This window comes from Pararge aegeria, chromosome 24 (assembly GCF_905163445.1).
Source record: "Pararge aegeria chromosome 24, ilParAegt1.1, whole genome shotgun sequence".
Taxonomy (NCBI): Eukaryota; Metazoa; Arthropoda; class Insecta; order Lepidoptera; family Nymphalidae; genus Pararge; species Pararge aegeria.
The window spans coordinates 10,828,631-10,836,808 of NC_053203.1; positions in this window are offsets into that span (position 1 = coordinate 10,828,631).

An 8,178-nucleotide genomic window follows, 5' to 3' on the forward strand; every position below is an offset into this window, starting at 1 on the left:
TGCGTGCGTGCGTGTGTATGTGTGTGTGAGAAGATATAAATGAAATGGCTTGACTAGTAGTAGAATACACTATGAAAAACTAAATTTCAAATGAATATATTGATTGCTAAGCTTAGGTAAGGTTATACAAAAATATTGAATTAAATTATTAAATCACGTGATCGCCTTTTTTTAATATTCCACTACAAGTTAGCCCTTTACTTCTATCTCTGCGAAGTGTAAAAGATAATGCAGTCTAGATAGTAGCGGGCTAACCTGTTAGGGAATAAGGGAGTATGGTAGTCATATTCCTAATAGGCTACATAGCACTGGAACACTACATCGCTTAGCGGCACGTCTTTGTCAGTAGGGTGGTAAATAGTCACAACTAAAGCCTCCCACCAGACCAGACAAGCGAAAATTCCAAAATTATAAATTCCCAAAATGGCCCTGCGGGAAATCGAAACCGGGACTTCCTGCTGAAATTCATAGCGCTCACCGTTGCGCCAGGGAGGTCTTCATCGGACTCAGTATGGTCCCGCGGTCTGATTAATGTCGTCTTCTCACCTCCTATATCGCATAACATTGTGGAGAAACACAATTTCAGAGGTTCCTAATGTGATACCTTTTATTTTTTCTTTTTGAAGTTATACTTCTTTTGGCGCGTTAGGGAAAAATGTAGACAGTAAATTTTGACATTGCGCGCACACACCGTCACAAAAAAACGACACCATGAAGTTAGCTATAGTCAACATTTTAGTTTTTCTAAAAAAGGTTTGACAGTTGACTTTCAAAAATACAAACGATACCTTTCTTCTATTGTTAGTATCGTTTTTTCTACAAACGTAGAATAAGGCGAAAGATAAAATTTTTGAAAAGATTTTTATCTTGTTACACAAAGACAAAGAAGTAAAACTTCTAACGCGTGTACATAAGTACACACACGTTTTTGTTTTTTTTTCGACACGGAATAAGAGCAGCTTTCATACATTTTAGTAGGTAGGTACATCTAGCTGAGACATTCCTGAGAAAAGTTACTCGCTCCCCGCCTCGGAATATTATGGTGAAGTATTCCGTTGCCAAGGAAATCTCATTTTCAAGGCCTCTATTGATCCTTTGACCCAGTTTCCCATAACAGGGACAAACAGGAAAATGTAGATATATACCCCTTGCGTGAGAAGGGAGGTTAGATTTTCGGGTATACGTAGGTACCTACCTATTATTTCCTTATTTTTATAACTATAGTCAGAGAAAAGATAGTATATGCGGATTGGTCTTATTATAATAAACTAGCTGACCCGTCGTCTGCACCCATTCGGTTATTAGAGGCTTTAATATCTTAAAACAATCTAGAAACGAATTGCAGCGCTACCTACCAGGTCCAGTTTTATTTTTAAACTATGTTATTCGCGACATGTAATACATCTTAATATATATAAATCTCCTGTCACGATGTTTGTCCGCGATGGACTCCTAAACTACTTAACTGATTTTAAATTAAATTGGCACACCGTGAGCAGTCTGGTCCAACTTAAGAGATAGGATAGCTTAGATATTTCATTATAGTCGCAATTTTATTTTATTGCAAATTATTTGTCTATAATTAATTGACAGTCACATGTACTCATTTAAGGCTTAGCCATACTGAATACGATAAAAACAAAATCAGACGCAGACGAAGTCGCGGGCAACAGCTCGTTATCTATATGTATATCATCAATCATTTTCGCGGCGTACGCCAGTAAAACTCTAAGTAGGTATGACATCTTTAGAAAACATCGTTATATTTCCGCTAATTTATAGAAAACCATAGTAAAATATACACTAAAACCGCCCATCCATACTTATATCCATCCATCCATAAATCCATCCTCACAAACTTAGCCATTTATAATATCAGTAGGATGGTACGCATGCATTCGATCGTTGTACCATATGCCTTGCGACTTGCTAGTATCTGTGAAGAGTTATGTCCTTTATCTCCGACAGTATTTAGCAGATCTTCATTAAAATTAGACAATACATGCTTGTTAGTACACACTTTTAAATAAAAAAAGAATTATTAAAAACGATAAAAATTTTACGGAGCTATGAAGTAAAATTGATAAAAAGTTTCAACCCGTTCCCCGGAGGAAACTTATTGTTTATCGATACCATATTTTATTTAAATCCGTCCAGTAGTTATCACGTGATGCCCGAATGTGGTGATGGAATGTCGTGCCCGGACAGACAGACAGACAGAATATCATAAAATCTATTTTGGACTCAGTAACGATTATAAAGGATCCCCCGATCAAAATGTTCAAAACATATTAAATGTACAGAAATCTTCCAGTTACAGTTTTATTATAAGTATAGATGAGAAGTTGGTAGTATGAATAATTCAAATAGGTAGAAATAAATTCAAATAAGACAGTAAATAGATTTATTTCACGAAATAAATCTTACATCGAGAGAATAAATGAGGTCGTGACCTTCCTGGCGAAGTGCTCATTGCTGTGGTCTAATAAGTGAGAGGTCCGGGTTCGATCCCAGCCGCTCAGTATCTAAATTTTCTCCGATCTGGCCTGGTGTCTTCAGGCGTGGTCATTTACTATCCTACCGACAAAGACGTGCCGCTAAGAGATTTAGCGTTTCGGTACGATGTCACGTAGAAACCGATTAGGAGTATCAAGTTTAATATAACTGTTGCAATCTTAGACTGCATCATTTCAAAAGTTCTCCTTTCAAGTTAGCCTTTGACTGCAATTTTACCTGGTGGTAAGTGTACCACCAGGTAAAATTGCAGTCAAAAGCTAACTTGTGGTGGAATAGAAAAAATACCACGACGTCATATATAGCAAATTTCACTGATATTGTCATATTGACATCACTTCGGCCATAAACGTACAACTTACCATGACAGGCTTGTACACTTTGGGATGCAAAGTTTGCAATTTCGTCGAAAATACTTTCAGTTGATCTTCTTATTTAAGCTCATTAACTCCCAAATTGATTCTTCCATCTTACTATCGCTCATCACTTTAAATACTCGCGTTAACACCAGATTAAAATATTAAACCCTTTGTCGTAAGTGTCTACAAGAACAATACTTCCTTTTACAATACCATCGTTCGCATGCGCCGCCTTTATAATGATTTAGTATCAAGTAATCGTAATATTGTCATTTTTAACAAATGGATTAATATTTTTAAAAATCAAATTATTAAGCACTATTCCACATAATCTTTAGGGAAATTATATACCTACATATTATTTTTAAGTTTCTCTTTTGTTTCACCTTTTATTTTATCTTTACTTTTTGTTTAATTTAATTCCAAGTTCTGTACACATACTTTGGGTTGTAGCTTAGAACAAAAGTTGTTGTTACATATGGTAGAGTCACTACAAACATACATACTTGACGTTTCAAAAGTTCTTATAAAGTAGGCCTACTTGAAATAAATGAATTTTGAATAATTTTTTTTTTTAAATTTTATCTACTTTTAGTTATTACCTGTTTGTGTACCTAATAACAATAAATAAACAATAAATAAAAATAAACATGGCGTGAGGACTTCCCCGGACGTCTACTTCTACATAACTACATACTACATCCTAATAATATTAGCGCCCTACCATGGGAAAATCGGAAATAGCCTGGTGGAGTTTTTACAACGTCGTAATGTTTCCGAAGATCGACATGTCAGTCACATAGGACTTTTACCTGTTGCTTTTTTTTTATTCAACACGACGACCACGTTTCTAGGATTTTTGATAGCGTACTGCCGATATCCTACCGGAATGCTAAATCACTTAGCGGCACCACTGGACCCAAGCAAAGTCAAAGTCAAAGGCCCTTAGATGGAACTTATGATGCGTACATTACGAGCAATATGTACCTGACAGTGAGACGATGGCTATAACCAAATTTCTTAATTAAAACTTAATTTATCGCAATATCGTGGTGTTTCGAACTCCTTACAAAAGATGACCAGCTGTGGACTTCCATTGGTTAAATAAATAAATATATTATGACAAAACACACCATCTAGCCTCAAAGTAAGCGTAGCTTGTGTTATGGGTACTAAGATAGGTGATGAATATTTTATGAATATAATGCACAAATACTTTTGATTAAGACATAAAAGTCCACATAAACAATTGTGGGAATCGAACCCACAGCCTTGGATTCTGAAATCAGGGTCGCTGCCCTCACTTGGTTGAAATGATATTGATTATTTTTTTATTATGTTTCTTCGAGTTACAAATTACAACGATTCTAAAGAAGTTCCAAAGAGGTTTCAAGAAGTTTCAATTGAAAAAAGAATGCTCCTTCGCAAGGGCTACGTTCACCGCCCGGCTGTAGGATGTGAAGCGAGCGCGTCCCACGGGAGCGGCGTAACTTCCCTCCCGCACGGATGTGCTCGGATCCGGCTGCCACACCCCGCGGTCGTGCGACGATACGTCCGAAGATACTATTCGGTTTGACGCCATCACAATCCCCGTACCGTGCCGGCAGGGTATACGTATCACACGCTTGGGACAGGCGTAAACCAAGCGATCACCGCTGTCAAACGTCACTTATGAATTTTTATAGTATGCAAAAGTTACGTTGGCAGCAGTGACCGCGTATTTAACGTCTATCGCAAGTTATGCAAAAACGAGTAAGGGAACAATGGGATCGGCAAAAGGCAGACGAAGCCTGATCAGACAGCCCCCTTTCCGAAGTCATGCGTATAGCGGTTCTAGGAAGGACGGTCAGGGTAGGTAGGAGGTTTTACTCCGTAGGTCGCGGGGTGTTGTAATCTCAGCGAAGTCGGGCATGTTAAGAGGTATTAACTGACCTGTTGACATCCATGAGGATTTCCTCCTAAAATTAAAAATAAAAAGCCTGTCGTGAGATACTTAGTCACCCTACAGAATACATTTCATCATCGTCAATCCTGAAAAAACGACTTCTCTTGCGCAGCGGTGAGCTCTGTGGTTTTAAGTTGGAGGCACCGTGTTCCATTCTCGGCAGGCGCTCTATAGGCTGATAATATGAGCTGATATACGTTCCGGTGCGATGTCGCATAGAAACCGATTAGGGGTATGTATGTGTTTAATACAAATGTCAGACTCCTTATCTCGACCTAGATTTCAGTCAGTGGGAAGTCAACGTCAATGAACGTCCACTGCTGGACATAGGTCTTTTGTATGGAGTTCCAATTACCACAGTCTTGTACCGCATGCTTCCAGTGGCGCTGCGACTAGCTTGATGTTTTCTGTTTCCCACATCCAGGGTCTACCAACGCTGCGTTTACCGGCACGAGGTCATCATTCCAGTACCTTGGGACTCCAAAGTCCGTCGGCTCTCCGGGCTGTGTGCCACGCCCATTGAGCTATGCCCGTAACTCTGGTTCTTTTACGGATCCCCTCATTCCTGAATCGATCGCTTAGAGATACTCCAAGCATGGCTTGCGATGGAGATCGCATATATTTATAAATGAATAAATTAGCCACACCAAACTTTAAAAATTATTTCAAGTATGCTTACTTTAGCACTGAAACACTAAGTCTGTCTGTTTCCAGTGACTCTAGCGAAAGAGTAACTGCTGAGTTTCTTGCCGGCTTCCACGGCAGAATCTATCGTCCGAATCGGTGGTAGAGTCACTACAAACAGACAGACTTGACGTTACATGATGCTTATATAAAGCCTACTCATCATATCAACCAATTATCGGCCCACTACAGGATAAGGTTTCCTCACACAATGAGAAGGGGTTAAGGACGTAAATTCAAATTCAAATTCAAATTCAAATTAAGAATTATGATTTTGATTGTGATTGTTTATTTTTTTACACCAGTATTAAAGCGGCGAGTAAATTAACACCTAGTGGGGTCCGGGGAGTAGACACAACACTTCTTATAGGTATACGATCAACATTCTAATCTATTTCGAGAGTAATCTCTGAAACGCGATCTCATATGGTGTAAAAGCGTTGTACGTTCAAACCTAGCGGGATACAGTTAGAACACAGATATCTAAGCTTTAGTTTCATCTCAGCAGGGCTGTCATAGACAGGAGACAAAAACTATATCTCCCTATTATATCCCCTGACAAGGAATATATTTAACGTGTTCACCTGCTAGCACGGGAAATGGGAACAGGAGAAGTTTACACCCGTTTATAATATAAAAATTAAGTGTAATTTTCTATACTCCGTAAAAAGCATGAGAATCTGTATGGTGTAATTAATAATTTCTTCAATCCTTATACTCCACACCAAATTAAGTAAATGTCTAAAATTATTCATTGTAAAGTCAACATCTCCTGAAGATGCTCCGGTTTCGGAGCGAAACGTGAGTAGAGGGTACATTGCCGAGGATCTGTTTGGTGTGGAGTATAAGGATTGAAGAAATTATTAATTACACCATACAGATTCTCCTGCTTTTCGCGGAGTATGGCAAATTAAGCTTAACATTCATAATATATCATGGATTTCCGCAAATTAACGCCTACTTCTATCCAATATTACCCCCGTTTATTATTACACATATATTATTTGAATATTATTTCCACTTGTCCGCCAGTGCTCGGAGAGTTGATACAGCCTGAGGGGGAAGATAAATTTTTATCCTTTCCCCGTGGAGAACATTGTCTCCTGCCCATGCTAGGCGTGCACGAACGCATTCTCACGTTGTACACCAATAACTATAAAGTGATGTGTAAATTGACACCATATGGGCCTCATAAGAAGGCTTAGAGTCACTCAGCGGGCGATGGAGAGAGCTATGCTCGGAGTATCTCTACGCGATCGAATCAGAAATGTGGAGATTCGTAGAAGAACCAAAGTTACCGACATAGCTCAACGAGTCGCGAAGCTTAAGTGGCAATGGGCCGGGCACATAGTTCGGAGAAAGGATGGACGTTGGGGTCCCAAGGTGCTGGAATGGCAGCCCCGTACTGGTAAGCGCAGCGTTGGTCGACCCCCAACGAGGTGGACAGACGACATTAAGCGCGTCGCAGGTAGCCGTTGGATCCAAGCGGCTCAGAATCGTGGAACTTGGAACTCCCTACAAAAGACCTATGTCCAGCAGTGGACGTCTATCGGTTGATGTGATGATGATGATGATGAAATTGACACCTAGCGAGAAATCTCTAGAAATGTTAGACACAACCATACCTCCTATATAAGTACGATCTAATATATCCCGAGATTCATCTCAGGAACGCGATCTCATCTGGCGCGTAAGTTAGTGGAGCGTTGTAGGTACGGTCACACCTAGCGGGAAGCAGTTAGAACTCAGAACACAGACACGCTTCCTATACTTAGTCGAGGGAAATTTAGGGCGTGAAGTAGGTCGCTTCTAAAAACCCTTACTATATCTTTTTATTTTTTCAATAGGCTTTCTTTGCAGAGGTTTGTAGTTCAGATACTATCATCATGACGTCATTTCTTAGTTGCTAGTCCGATACCACGTACACGTCATGATGTTTCAAAATAAGGAATGTTAATGATTTAGAATATTTTCAATATTACCTGGTCCACAGACATTAACTGTAGGTCATCATTGTCATGAAAAACCCATTACCTGTTATGGGATCCCTATAGGCTACGCGTCTCTTCTCAGAATGAGAAGGGTTAAGGCCGTAGTCCATCGCACTAACTGAGTTAAGATTGGTGTAATCTTCACACTATTTCACATACAGAAGGTCATAGAAAATTCTCAGACGTGCAGGTTTCCTCACGATGTTTTCATTGACTGTTTAAACAAATTGTATATTAATCATTTTAAATAAAAAACGAGCATAATTCCCAAAATTTAAAGAGTTGGGAATCAAACTCTAGGCCGAAGCTCTAACAACCTAGGTATAACCGCTTAACTATAGATACAATCTCAATTTAGGCCCACGAAAGACACGGGTCTCCTCCCACAATGAGAAGGGGTTAAGGCCGTAGACCACCACGCTGGCCCAGTGCGGATTGGTGGACTCCACACACCTTTGATAACATTATGGAGAACTCTCAGGCATGCAGTCACGATGTTTTCCTTCACTGTTAAGCAAGTGATATTTCATTGGTCAAAACGCACTTAACTTAGAAAAGTTAGAGAGAGGTGCGTGCTGGGATTCGAACTCGGGTCCCCCGAAACTGAAGCCGAAGTCTTGTCCACTGTGCCATCCCCACTTATGTGAATTACTTAATGGAAATCAAAAAACCTAAGCATCAGTTC